Source organism: Camelus bactrianus, chromosome 15 (genome assembly GCF_048773025.1).
Source record: "Camelus bactrianus isolate YW-2024 breed Bactrian camel chromosome 15, ASM4877302v1, whole genome shotgun sequence".
NCBI classification, from domain to species: domain Eukaryota; kingdom Metazoa; phylum Chordata; class Mammalia; order Artiodactyla; family Camelidae; genus Camelus; species Camelus bactrianus.
The window spans coordinates 61,330,133-61,345,958 of record NC_133553.1 but is presented as its reverse complement, the minus strand read 5'-3'; positions in this window follow the sequence as shown (position 1 = coordinate 61,345,958).

Genomic DNA, 15,826 nt, shown 5'->3' with positions numbered 1-15,826 from the left:
TGTACGTTTAGTCCTAAGGTTGCTAGGGTAGAGGGCATGGACATTTTAAATGGCAATAATTATTGTTAAATTGACTCAAAATGATTGCACTAGTTTTGGCCCTCACAAAGCATTTATGAGAGGCCCCTTTTTCTCACAGTTTGATGACAGTAGGAATGACCACTTTTTCTAAATTTTAGCACCCTGATGGGGGAAAAGAGCATATTTTTAATTTAGATGATAATTCTCTTAGATTACATATACTTTCACATGTTAATTGGTAATTTATATTTCTTCTTCCATGAATTGCAAATTCGTGGTCTATTTTATAAAGCTTTTCTACTAGGTTCTTTGTCTTACTGTTTTAAAATCTTTATTCGTGTAAATTTACTTTATATGCCCCTTCAAGAAAACTTTTGGTCTCAAGGAGTCTAATTATCTGAGTTAAGAAGGCAGTTTCCAATGCTGGCTTTCCTTTCTCTCTTTCTTTCTTTCTCTTCTTTCTTTACTTTATTGAAGTTTAGTTGATTTACAATGTTGTCTTAGTTCCTGGTATACAGCATAGCAATTCAGTTATACATGTATGTATATTCTTTTTCATATTCTTTTTTATTATAGGTAGTTACAAAATATTGAATGTAGTTCCCTGTGCTATACAGTAGGACCTTGTTGTTTATCTATTTTATATATAGTAGTTTGTATCGGTTAGCCCCAACTCCTAACTTAGCCTTCCCAGCCCTTTCTCCTTTGGTAGCCATATGTTTGTTTTCTATTCCATGAGTCTATTTCTGGTGTGTAAATAAGCTCCTTTGTGTCATTTTTTTAGATCCCACATATAAGTGATACCATATGATGTTTATTTTTCTCTATCTGACTTACTTCACTAGGTCCATCCATGTTGCTGCAAATGGCATTATTTCATTCTTTTTAGAGTTGGGTAGTATTCCATTGTATAAATTTACCACATCTTTATCCATTTATCTGTCAATGGACATTTAGTTTGCTTCTGTGTCTTGGCTATTGGAAATAGTGCTGCTATGAATACTGGGGTGCATGTATCTTTTTGAATTAGAGTTTTCTCTGGATATATGCCCAGGATGGGGATTGCTGGATCATATGATAAGTCTATTTTTAGTTTTTTAAGGAACCTTCATACTGTTTTCCATAGTGCACTGAATTACATTCCCACCAGCAGTGTAGGAAGGTTCCCTTTTCTCCACACTCTCTCCCAATGCTGACTTTTCTTTAGCATCTCTTGAATGCATAGAAAAATCACTGCCCCTGGGGGTCAAAATCCTCAGGTTTTCCCCCTCTTATTGTTATCAACTAATTATGTGACCTGGGGCATGCCACATAACCTTTTTTTCCCTCCGGTTTTATTGAGGTATAATTGACAAATAAAATTGTATGTATTTAAAGTTTACAATGTGACGATTTGATATAGGTATGCATTGTGAAATATTCACCTCAATCAAGTTAATTAGCACATCCATCACTTCAAATACTTACCTCTTTTTTTGTGTGGTGAGAATGCTTACAATCTATAGTCTTAGCAAATTTCAAGTATACAACATTATTAAATATAGTCACCATACTGTGCATTAGATTCTCAGAATTTATTCATCTCGTAACTGAAATTTTGTACTTTTTGACCAATATCTGACCGTTTTCCACATCCTCCAGGCCCTGGCAACCACCATTCTACCTTCTATTTCTCTGAGTCTAATTTTTTTTTTAAAGTCCACATAAAAGTGATGCCATACAGTATTTGTCTTCCTGTGTTTGCCTTTTTTCATTTAGCATAATGCCCTCTAGGTCCACTCATGTTGTCATAAATGGCAGAACTGCCTTCTTCCTTATGGCTGAATAATATTCCATTGTATATAATATCATATCTTCTTTATCCAGTCATCTGTCAACAGACACTTAGGCTATTCCCACATCTTAGCTATTATGAATCATCCTTCTAAGAAACAGGGGAATGCAGAAATCTCTTTGCGGTACTGATTTTATTTCTTTTGGTTGTATTCCCAGAAGTGGAACATTGGATCATATGGTAATTCTATTTTTAATTTTGGGGGAAACCATTATACTGTTTTCCATAATAGCTGTACTAATTTATATTCCCACCAACAGGGTACAAGTGTTCCTTTTTCTCTACATTTTCACCAACATGTAAACCTCTTACATTACAGTTTTTGTATTAATAAAATAAAGGATAAAACAAGATGATCTAGGATGTCTAATATATGAACAAGTTCCAGATTCATAGTCGATCAATCATTCATTCAATTATTCTGCAAGTTCTCATTGTATGCTGATTATCTGTGAGGCGTTGTGCTAAGGGCTGCGCATACAATAGAAAATGGGTGTGACTCCTGCTTTCATGGAGTTTACAGTTTCTAGAGAGCAGGGAGGCCATTCTTAATCACACAGGTAAATCTGTAACTATGCTATGAAGGGCTCTTGAAAGAAGGCAATATGATTCTATGAAAGCTTCTAACAGAAAAGACCTGGCTTAATCTGAGAGGACAGTGAAGATCTGGAAATGTCTCCACAAGCATGAAATATTGCAGATGAAACTTGAAGGAGAAGTAACAGATAACTGTTGAAGGGGGTAGGGAGAACAGAATGGCCCAGGGAGAAACTAGCATGTGCAAAGGCCCTGAGAGCAAAGACCAGTAGTCCCCAAAGTGGGCTGTGAAAAATGATCCAGTGAGGTAGGCGTAGAAAGAAAGTATAAGACCCTATAAATATTTTTTAATAAAAATAAGACATAGGTTAAGCTTTACTAGTATTTAAGATATAGAATGACACATGTGGCCTCATTCCTTCACTATCCCAGTCTCATGTGATAAGTGAGCATTCTAAGAAGGAATGGAAATTCCAAAGCCTCTGAGTGATCCACAGTGTCCTTACTTGCTCACTCAGCATGTAGAGACACGTTGGAGTTTATACCCGTGTCATCCTGACTGGCAGTTATAGCTGATCATATCGGTTTAAATTAATTCTCACTAAATGGACAAGTAGCTTAAAAAGATTCCAGGAAGAAAATCATCAACTGAAGATAACACTGAACAAATAATGCACACACAAAGGGGCAGCAAGCACATGGCAGAACTGCCTTCTGCTCCTCACACACACTCTTTCTTTGTCTTCCTATCAGGTAAAAATGAAGATGCAGGAAGTCAGATCCGATCAGAGTTAGAAAAAAAAGGAAGGGATCAAAATGATCAGCAAGGTTACTTGAAATAGGTATTTATATCCATTCTGAATCTTCCCTTGAGCTAACAGTAAGGAAGAAGACACTGCCTTTTGAAAGGAATTTGGTACACTGAAGAAAGCATTTGGAAAATGGATCCTAGGAAATATTTCCAACTTGATATGATTTTTATTCTTGAAAAAAAACCATGTATATCTCCTACGAAATTGCTCGAACCTCTGCAGTTTAAAAACTTGGAAACTAAAATGATCTAATCTGTTTTAAAACCCTCCAGATGAAGAGTTTCAGTGAATTTGGAACTAGTATGTTAACAATATCAATGTGCCACACCCCCTGATTCTTTTCTAACAGGGAAGCTGGAAATTTACCTGTAGAATTTCAACAAGAACTCTTTGGTAATTGGAGGATGTGGTTGTAAGGTAAGCATAAACATGACACTTTGGAGGAGAGGAGGATAGAGCTCAGTAGTAGAGCCTGTACTTATTATGCTTGAGGTCCTGGGTTCAATCCCCAGTACCTCCATTGAGAAGACATAAATAAATAAATAAACCTAATTACCTTTCTCAGCCAAAAAAGCTTTAAAAAAAAAAAAAACCCAGGAAGATTTGGTAAGTGTAACCAGTGGTGAGTTTCTTCCATTCTGATATAAACATCTTTGCGAAGTAACTATTTTAGTTTTGCCAGACAATAAAATCAGATATTTTAAAACAAAATGGAGATTTTGAATGATAATGAGAAACAGTCAATAACCAAGTACACACATTAATATTTTAGGTGAGAGCAAAAAGGTGTTTTGCATTGTTAAAATAAGATAAAAATGACTTTAAATATTCATGTCAAAAAGATTATCCTTTTCTAATTTTTATTTAATGTTTCCTAATATGTGATACTTAATTTACAAATTAACAAGTGTAGTAAAGTGATGGTGCATGCTTATTTTTTCAACTGATTTTAAACATTACAAATGATAGAAGACCATCGGTGCCGACCTCAGCGTTAAGAGCTTCTGGAGGAGAGACGCCACTGTGGGTTCAAGGTTTCCGGAAGAGGGATTTGCTCTGTTCAGAAGGCGTGGAGTAGCTGAATCAATTGTTCAACGATCTGGTCATGCTGTAGTACCATTTATAGCTACAGATAGATTCCTAATTTGTAATTCACTCCACGCAGGACAATGAACCAACTGTCTGATGATAGGTGTTGATAATAATTTAGTAATATTTGTCATTTCAGCTCCCAAGCAAAGTTCACACTCCACCAAGCAAATGGACCATTGATCAAACATGGGTTTGTTCAGGTGACAACTATATTATAGGGTCTGTTTATCTCACGGGCACTTAGGAAATTCAGTCCCTAAATGGATCCAGATGATCTAGCTGTTTCTCTTGTGTGTGCATGTGTGTGCGTGCATGCGCGCGCACAAGTGTGTGTGTAATATACGAGGAAAGCTAAGAAGCAAAAGCAGCAGAAAAAAATAAAAAATATCAGAATAAATACAGCACCAATATTTTGTGTATGTGTGTGTCCTGGGGGATTTTACTCATTCCCATTCAATTGTGGTCTTCCATTTCTGTATAGTATTTTCTATTTTCTTCCATGATACGTTCCGGGGCACTAAAAGTCATACTCTCCTATGTGCACGGGTCACGCTGAAGGGGTGAATCAATGTTCAAAATGGTTGTAAGTCACTTCACCTTGTTTTAATGTGCAGTCTCGAGCTGACAGAGGAAAGTCGTCTCCGTAATCCAGGCTCATTTCTACAAGGAGTCGCACCAGTCACAGGGCATCTGGAACGAGGCACAAATCACTTTCTTTCCCATGTTTACGTTTCCTCTGGGTTCTTCTCTCCAGCCCTTCGGTTGCTCAGACTGATGACTTGTTCTGGGGCTTCTGCATCTTCCTTCTCGGAGACCAGTGCTATAGAAACGACAATATCTCACCGAGATGATCGTGTGTCCTTTAGCTTCCAAACAGAATCGTAGCCCATTGCAAAAAATTTCTTAGGGATATTCAAGGTCATTTTTGTTGCAAGTTTCCTACAAGTAACATAATACATAGAAAGATTTCAAAATCAGCCTTCCAGAAAGCAAATACTTCGATTTACAGTTAATTTATGATCGTTTCCAAATTGTTTCTTTCACCTCCTCTCCCACGGCCCCCTTACCGCAGAAGCCCACCAGAATAACTCTGCTGTGCTTTAAAATGGATGCTGTAAAGATGGCATTAGAGCTGTCCATGAATAGATCAGAGAAATATCAGATTAAAATCCCCTAACAGCATAGGGAGCTATATTCATTTCCTTGTAATAATATATAACAGAAAAGAATTCGAAGAGAAAAAATACATATGTATGTATCTGTATAACTGAATCACTTGGCTGGACACCTGAAACCAAGGTTGTAAATCAACTGCACTTTAATAAAAATTTTTAAAAAATCACTTAACATGTTAGAAGCAAAATTAAAGTAGGAACACGCCAAATGACTTGTTAAATTGTAAGTAACTCTTTTACCAAATAAATAGCTCTTTCAAATGCCACCGAGTCAACATGAAGAGGCCAGGGCAATATCAAAGAGGTAAAGCAGCTCGGCTGCTAATGAATAAATGTATGTAAACACAGCTTTAACGTAAAGAGGTAATTTCTCTGCAATCGTCCTCTTCCTCCACCCCCCTAAAAATATCTGTAAATCTGTTAATAGTCTATCCTGTTCTATGCATAATAAAATAAAGTAGAGAAACAGCTAATACTAAACAGTGGTTCAACTTAATTCTAATAATAATAATAATAATAATAATAATAATAATAATAATAATAATAATAAAATAATAACAACAGCTAACTTGTCAAAATCACTAAGTAGATGGCAGGAAGCATGCTAAGAACTCTATTTCCATTATCTCATACAGACCAAGGAGCAGGGTTAAGTAACGTTACCAGTTAATGCAGCTGGTCGGTAGTGGACTGGACGTTGCATCCGGGCTCTTTGACCCCAGAGTTCACATGTTTAATTAGTGTGCCGTTTTACCTCATCCACATTTATTTCCTGGTGACTTAATATCGAATGAGCCACAGTAACCCCTCTGTAATACTTTCCTCCTACAAGTGCTTGGCAGTCATCAATGTTTATAACTTTTCCTTGTCTCGCTCACATTTCATAATTACCTACTTTCCAAATATATTTTTTCTACTCGTATCCATGTGGTTAATGTCCCTGTTTCGTCACAGTTCTCAGCTATCCATAGCAGGCATCCAATTAGAAGTTCGTTGAATGAATGAGTGAATATTTAGTTATTTCCAAGCAAAGCCCTCTCTTACATGTCAAAGGGAATCATTTGTTTTGACCACTCTGCCTTCTTAACTCTGGTTCTCCTTTTTGATATATCTTCCGCTTAGGAAAACATCGGAAACCCTCTAACCCATTGTAAAATTCATTTCTTGCATCTAGCACTTTATGCGCGTGCACACACACATACATCTTAATTTGATTTTTTGCAAAAGTTGTGCTGGCAGTTTGCAATGGGTTTTTTGAAGTCATTGCTGGCTTCATGCTCCAGAGCGCCATAGGCTGACTGTGTAAAGTTCGCTCCTCCTTTCCTGGGAGGGAGGCTCCCCTATTGCACAGATGTTTTTCCAATTTTTCTTCGGTTTACTAAAACTCAATTTATACCAGTGATCTAACTCCATGAATATATAATACCCACTGAGTAGCAGGCATTCAGGAAGCTATCAGAAACTGTCAGAATCCCTTGCAGTTCTGAGTGAGTGACTGATGGAGCAGCCCTAGGTATTTCTGAGACTCCGTAGGAAAAGAAGTGTCTGTGGATTTATGTCACCTTGTGGAGTTCCCAGTGATTAGCTCTTGGGCATTGTTTAAAAACTCTTTCAGGAAAAGTGACATTTGTAAATTGATTTGTGCAAACACATATACGTTGTTTATTACCTTGTCGTTTGCATGATGAGTTAGATTGTTTTCTTCTGCTGAATACTCTGCATTCATGGAGAATCCTGAAGACGAGGACCATTCAAAGTTGGAAGATGAAACCAGTGCAGGGGCTGTTGATGCAATGAACAATTCTTCCAGGATTCTCTGTTCCAAGATACTATTTGAAAATATCCAACGTATGATCGATTCTCCGATCTCTGGTTTGTTTTTATTGTTTTTCTCCCTGTGGGCGCTTTCACGTGTATGTATTTGAATGAAGGCATGTGAGACTGAAATTACTGTTAGACATAGTCTATGCGTGTATGACTTTCTACACAAATGGTGGCGTGTTGTACTCACACCTCTATACCTTGTCTTTTGCATTCAACAAAGGATCTTAGACGCTATTTCATACTCCAAAGCTATAGTCGATGTTTGATAGCTGTCTACTGGTGGTCCATTCCCTCCTCCTTTCCTTAAGTCCTCAGATTTTCATTTACTCATCTGACCTTCCCACAAAGCGCCCAGGAAGCACCCTGGGCTGACTGGCCAAAGCTAATCAGTACTTTCCCTTCCCGTGGCATCTACAAGCTTCGACAGACAAGATGACCTTCAGGACCCGTGCTTGGAGTGCTGGGGCAGAGGTTCTCTCCTGGCCCTTGGAATGGAGCAAGAAACCCTAACCACGGCTGATAAGTCTCCCACCACCAGGGAAGAACCACACTTGGAGCGCAGCTATTATCCTGGACAGAAAAGCAAAGAGACAGGAAGAAGCTGAATCCTGGAGGATTTCTCCTTTATGTGACCCAATAAATCTCCTTTATTATTTAAATCAGTTCACAGTGGATTTTTCTGTTACTTGCAACATAAAGACTGTTAACTGATTCAGGTGCATATAAATCTACCTCCTTCTTTTTAACGGCCTGTGTGAACACTTCACAATATACTTAATGAACATTCAGGCTGGTCTAGTGCGCTTGTACGAACCAAACGTACTGCAACAAGTCACGTGATGCGTGTCTTCACAGACATGTTCCAGTCCGTCAGTAAGATAAATTCTTAGACGTCGAATTGGAGATTTGGGGATGTGTGTATTTTTTAAAACTGAAATATAGTTAGTTTATGGCGTACAGCATAGTGATTCAGTTATACGTATATAAACTCTTTTTCTTATCCCTTTTCATTATAGGTTATTACAAGCTATTGAACATAGTTCCCTGTACTATACAGTAGGACCTTGTGGTTTATCTGTTTCGTATAGTTTAGTTTTAATCTGCTAATCCCAAACTCCTAATTTGGGGGATATGCGTGTTTTTAATTCAATAGACTATTCTTGGAAATACAAAGAGCGAGTGAAAAAGTTGCCTTTAGGATGGAGAAGGTGGTGAATGAGTATTTTCCACATATTCTTTTTAAATGACTTTTAAAAACCAAGGAGAATATTGTTTTCCCTGAAAAGGAAAAAAACTGCACTTAGAAGCATTCAATCGTGTATCCTTACAGGCATCTTAGAACTAGTAGTCAGGTCCAGCCGCTCCATTGTACAAGTAAGGAAGCTGAGTTTCAGGGAAGTTTTAAGGTATTTGCCCACACGGCAGCTCAGAGCAGAGAAAAATGAGAATCCAGGTTCCCAGACTTCTCACTGGTGTTCTCCCCTTAACAGGGAGCCTGGAAGCAGATTCCGGGTGGAGATGCTGGAGGCTGCGGCCGCGTGCAGAGGTAAGGCGTCCAGCACTACACACACAGCACTAACCTCATTAGTACTCAGGCTGGAGTTGCAACTGCCCTTTGTCACAATGAATCAAGCATATGAATACATCCTAAAACAGTGAATTCTTGTCGTGCTCCCTGCAGGGAGGGGCTGAGTTCTATTTTAGGGGGAGGAAACGGAGGAATTGAGATTAGGGCCCTAGCAGAGAGAGTGCAGAAGAACCAGGCCCCCAGCCAGGGGGGCCCCAAGCTGGATCTGAATCTGACTTTTTCCAAGGAAGTCTCTTACTGAGAAGTGCGCAGAGGAAGGCTGGGCTTTGTGATGCAAATGCAGAGAGAGGGGCCCTGGCCCAGCCCTTCTTTTCATGGTGCTGAATGTCAGAGGGATGTGTTCTTGGCAGAGGTCTACCCAGACTGCCCTGCTCCAGGAAGGAAAACAATGACAAGGATGAAACAGTCCAAGCGCCCTGCAAAGACTGGGAAAAATTAAAACCTTTTCCCAAAATTGAAACTCATGCCTGGGAGATGGAGGAGTGTTCAGGAGTTTACTTTTAGGTTAAACAAAAAGGTCACAGGTGTCTTTATTTCTTGGACCAATTAGAAAAATCTCTTAATATCTCCCATCTCCAATTTCTTCATTTCAAATTCTCCTCACGCCAGTGACGCATGCTAGCTCCTTGGTGCGTCTCCCTACCCTCAATTTTCTTTCTTTGTGGAAATTCACTTCTTCCTCTCTTTGCCCCCAAAGAAAATATGATTCTTAAAAGTGGAAAATGTCATTTAGCACAACACCTTCATTTTACAAATGGGAAAAGCTGACTCCAGTGATTTAACGGATTTATAGTAAGTCTACATGTAGCCTGGTCTATTAGCTAGACTTTCTGATGCCCTGCCTCCTAATATCTCTAAATATTAACTCATAGAATTAGCTTTTAAAAATAATTATGTTCACCAAAGAATAGATGCATCTAACCACATTTACCCATAGTCATTTTTCTAAAACATAAAATATTATTAGCTGTAATTTAGGGAAAAAAATTATCTTTATTTTTAAAGATTCAGGTGGATGATTAAAGGTATGGCATCTCATGGTTATAATTGATTTAAAAATTCTTCAAGAAAAAGATGAAGCAAAATGTAAACCACTGTTAGATCTAGGGGATGGGGAATATCAGTTCTTGCACTGTGTTCACAAAACAGTATTTTTCTTTATATTTGAAGACTTTTTATAAAAAGAGAGGAGAAAACATACTAACACATAAAGTATGTCCTGGAACTTAAAAGTTCCATTTTTCTAAAGAAATACATGCTTATTAACAAAAATCTAGAAAGCGATGGTTTGCAAAGGGAAAAGAAGGTAACTTAACCTGCTCCCAGCCCCATTCGCAGAAAACTAGTATTAGCATTTAGGGGTACACCCTCTGGTCAGTGGTCTGTGTATAAATTTACATCCATTTCTCTATAAACGTGGATCCTACTTTACAGTCCATTTATAGTCACTTTAACTTAATATATAGGAACTATTTTTCCTTGTTATTGAATCATTGTCCATATCTTTTCAGGACGCAGATTGATTTGCCATTATTTATTTAACCAGTCTCCTGTTTTAGGCCATTGTGAGATTTCCCCCCCATACGTAATAATTTTTAGCAAAGTCTCTGATGAACCTTTCTGAGCCCAAGCCACACACACCCTGATGACGTCCTCAGTGGCATTTCAAAATCTTTCTTACACGCCAGCCACTGTAGGTAATAAATGCTTTACACGCATTATCTTATTTGATCTCCTAACTGACGAAGTACATATTTTTACTACCCTCATGTCACAGGTAAAAACCGTAGTCTGAAAGGTAAGGCCCTGGACTTAAACATGTGTCTAGGAATCCCCAAAATTCACGTTCTGAGAGACCAAGCTCCCCTGCTATGTGTCCTGGAATTGCTATGAACCGCTCAGAGATTTGGGATTCATATCATCTTATTGCCTTACAAAAAGGTTATAGCACTCATCTTCCCATGCCATTGATTTTTTTTAAGGGGGTGCTCGATTGATTTAATTGTGAATTTTCGTTTTTTATGCAAACAATTGACTTTTTTTAAGAAGAAGATGTCTTCAAGACCATAGGTACACTTTGTCCCTTTCACCTCCATATCTTCTTTCACTTCTTTTGGATTTTAAAAACCAGCTAAGTGGTGTTCATTGGCTTAAATGAACATGTCAGTGGCTCTGGTTTCTCTCCATGTCTGACTGATGTCATTGCAACAGGATCATGGTAGGGAATGCTAGAGACAGAGTAAAATTTGTGTTTTTCTCTGTTTCCTGGGCAGACAGCTACACTTATATATTCTAGGCTTCCTTGCAGGTGGGTTTAGCCATTTGATTGCATCATAGCAATGGAGGGTGAGTTGACGCAGCCTTAGACACTCCTCTGTCTCTTTCTCCCTTCTAAATGATACGATAGGGACAAGATGCGGGACCATGGAAATGATATCTTGAAGACGACATAACATCTTCCTGCTGAGGTCCCTGAATGAAATCACAGCACAAAATATTGGACTGTTATGTGAGCGAGAAGAATAAAATTATGTTGTGTTGAGCCATTGAAATTTTGAGCTTTGTTTGTTACAGCAGCTAACCTTATATTAACCAATACAAAGATTTTTGCTTTATATATTTTCAAGACCATTGACACCTCTGCTGGATTCTTTCCCATTTGTCAAGGAAATCTGATGTCCTTGCACTGATGCTCCCTTATATCAAAGTTGTACAAGTTTAACATTTGCTCTGAAAGATGCTATTTTCTTGGGGAGGAATAAAATGACAATCTCGTTTATCTCTGCTGTTTTTCAAAACATGCATTCCTTTCTTTTGCATTTCAGGGACAGAAAAGTAAGTTAATCATTCTCATCAGTTCTTTGCACACTCCCATCACTGGTCTCTGAAGGATCCCTCACTTGTTAAAATTATATATTTTTCCTTCACTCCCAATATTTCCATTTCTTTTCCTCTAGTAAATACACATTCTGGGGTGTTTGATAGATTCACATGGATTTGTACATATTTTTGTTGCACTGGTTTGTTGTGTTACTATGTTTTTAATTTACTTATATAAAATTGCACTTTTGCTCTCATTTCTTATCATTTTCACACACAAAACTGTTTTTATATCTTATCCATATTTGTCTCTAATTTATTAATTCTCCTTGTTGCACAGAATACCATTCCATCTTCTCCTAGAGAGGGACCATCTAGATTGCCCCTCCACTCACCACCACTACTAAGAACACAGTGGTGAATGGTATGTGTGCCCATAAGTCTGTGTGTGAGGATTTCTCTGGCAGCTATGTGGGATTGCTGGGTCATGGGACCTAAGTCCTGCTGGGTTGTTCTGCAGAACGGCTCATCCATTTACCATCTCCATGTATGAAGGTTCTCATGGCCCTACGTCATGCTCACCCTTTGGCACTGCCTTCCCTTCCCATGTGTTTCTATTCTGATAAGTGCAGAATAAAATTTCATCTTTGTTTCAGTTCATGTATCCCTGATTAATCACAAGTGTGTGCATCTCTTAAGTAATGTCTTAGCCATTCACCTTCCCCTTCTGCAAACTACCTGTGCTTCTAACGCAAAACAGTAGAATTCATATGGGAAATCCTGTAGGAAATTAAAAAAAAAAAGTCTTAACTATTTCTGGGGTCCAACTTCAACTTCTCTTTAGATAATTGTTACAGGCTGTCTACAACCTGATAGATTCATTCATTCATTCCAGAAATACATGTCGGGCACTGTAGCATGGGCTAGGGATTTAGTGGGGCATAAAAGTTACAGGGCAACTGGCCTCTTGATATCTGAGAAATGATGGAAGAAATAGATCAGTGTTTTCTTGTTTTACCCTCTGGAGGAGAGACCTCAAGGCGTGAGCTACTTATACTTTGATAAATGATAAGGTTCCTCTTCCATCTCTCCTTTTCTCAGTTGAACTTGCATTGTCCCTTGGTAAATTTGAACTACAGACTGCTGGCATAGGTCAACGAGTGCCACTAACAACTAACACAATGAAAAACATAGTGCTTCCAATGTTTATTAATTCCAAAGCTCAGTGACGCATCTTTTCTTAAAAAGAAAACTTGAAGTACCAAAACGTTTTGCCAGGAAGTACCCTCTTCAGAAAAAAAAAAAAAAAATAGCGTTAATCCAATCCACCGCTACCCCTCCCCCAAAACTTGTTATAGAGGAAATGAGGTTCAGAGGGGGGGAAAATCTGCAGTGTAGATCCTTCTGGAGAATCTTCCCAATACACCACCCTGGTTCCAATTTTTCAATGTTGTTTTTCATTTGAAATGAGATTCATGCAGCTTGCTTGTGCAAAATGAGATGAAAAAAAAATTAGGGTCTGGAAAGGAAGAGAAGGATTAAATAAAAAGTTCTGGTAGGATGCAGCCATCATGATCTAATGCACCATAGGCAGCCCAGCTTCAGGGAGTACTGACTTTCAAGGGCTCGAGCTCCCGGGGACAGCTGGCACTCAGCTGGTCATGGTACTGGCCTCATGTTGCCTCTGTGTCTCCCATAAACTCAATCAATGCTATGTAGGTTTTTTTTTTCCCCCAACATGCAGCACAGGAAATTTTTCCTCAATGCGTGTAAGAGCTGTTTGATTCCCCAAAGGAAAAGATTTGGCAAGTCAGTTAAGAGGAACATAGAAGCCCTGAACACATGAGCACATTTTAACAATGTCCAAGTGTAACTTTTATTGCCAACAGTAGACAGGCACTGGAATTTGAAATGCAGCCCAAATGCTAAATGCAGTTGTTTTTATCTGTGAGGAGAATGTTGCGGTTTCATTCTGAGATGAGTCACTTTGTTCTGATTTAGCCAGTTAGTAAATGGATCTGATTTGTTTTCATTAGGGAGTTCAAAGTTTGTTTTCTGGGTTTTTGTTTTTGTTTTTGTTTTTCCAGGGCAGAAAACCATTGGGTCTGGTACAAACAAGAGGCCACAAAATTTTATTAAAATGCTCAATAGAGATAAAGCCTAGATGTCACCTGCCATGTACAATGAAGAGGGGTTGAGTCTTGGCATTAAGAGAGAGAGTTGGGATTTCAGAAGCCCAGACTTTGCTGTCAGTATCTGACAGCATCTTTACAAGGCCATCTCGTACTGCCAAATCAGAAAAGTAAGCCTGCTGCGCCCTGTGATCTTAATTTTGTCAAATCTACTAAATGATTTCATGATGGGGTCTTGGGAACAATTATTCATTTATTAAAAGTACTCAAAGTTTCTCTAGGCCGACTCTGCAGGACTAGATGACTTGGTCCAATTAATTAGTTAACTCATCAGTTGGCTAAGAAGTATTTCCTGAGTGTCTACTACGTGCAGGTGCTCTGTGGGTCAGTTGCCTCTGTGGCTTTGCTGGCACGCAGACTCTGTGACCAAAGAATCCAGCCACAGTTGTATTAACTGCTGTCAGTTGTATTCTTATGCCTTCAATGCCAAATAAATTATGACCAATAGGATGGCATTATTTCCCCATTAACTTGTTTTTCATTTTATTCCTTAATCTGAAGCAACAGCGCCTGATCCTGCAGAATTTTAAACGTGGATATTTACAAGACCAAAAATCACCTATTAATTTCATCATATAGTAAACAGATTATATCACATAGATGTGATATAATCACATTATATCGTATAGATTTTATCACGTAATACATATTCTCACTGAGCTATCCATGCAATGGGTCAACATATTTTGCAAACATAAAGTGATCAGGCTTCATTCAGAGTTTTCATTTAAAATTGCTGGGTTGGAGGGATTGGAATCCAAGCTAACCTGAGCAGTTAAGACCGTAAACAATTTACTCAAAGAGAAAAAAAAAAAAAAAAAAAAAAAAAAAAGAAAAGAAAAAGAAAAAGGCAAACAAAACTGCTTGGAAACATTTTTTCCTATTGTCTACCCCCACCCTCCCCACTATGGTTGTTTTTTCAAGTCCCCGGGGATTATCGACGCTTCCTGAACAGTACTTTGTGGTACATTTAGTGGAGTGGCTTGTCATTGTAGTGGGTTTTTGTCCGTGAAGAATTTATCAGACCGACCTCCGGGCTCCATCACTTGGCAGGCTAGAAAAGCCCATTTTGGTATCTGCGGGCATACCTAATGCTGAGAAAGGTAAGCCAGCGTAGCAAACGTGAATGGGTCCCTCTACAGGCCCTATGGCTTTACTCAGCCATGTTTCCTCTTTTATCATTTGTTGGAAAACCCCTTTGCTATCTCCTCTTAGTTCCTTGTCCTTTGTTAGCTACAAAGGGCAGATTTTCTTTTGTAAATCCTTGGTAATTAAATGAGCACTTCAGTGGCCGTCGCCCTCAATGGCCCGGTTCCGAGGCTTTTGCCTTTGACAGTCATATTTTGCAAAGGCCCCTGAGATGACTCTGCATCTTCCCCTACTTAACACTAAACCAACTGAAGCCCGTGCTCACTGCATGAAGGAGGAAAAGATTCATTAAGGGCACTTCATTAAGGAGCTGCAATGGGCCGCTCTGAATGCGCCTGAACCGACGGCAGTCCAGAAGAGCTGTCTATTAGGAGAGCCACAAAGACAGTTGCGGAAAGTGAACTCCGGCTCCAGTGCGGCGGATTAGGGAGAGTGATGGGATTAGTGTTTAATGACTTGGGGCCGGAGACAAAGGGAATTTCGACAAAGAGGCTTAGATATGGAAGAATTAACACTCTCTGTTCCAACTGGGCCTCCGATGACTTCCAGCTTTCTCTTCAGGCTCAAAAGCCAAGGGAAGTAAAGGGGAAAAAAAAAAAAAAAAAGATGAGCAAAGCTTTAATACTTTCCTAACTTTCTTTTTATTACAACAACAATACAGAGGAATCTAAAAGAACCCTCTTCACTCCCTTGCACTTGAAACCTCTTTTAAAAATAAGCATCTACAATTGTATAATTAGCCCCCAAGGTGAGCTCACCCAGGGCCTCACACTTGTGCCAGA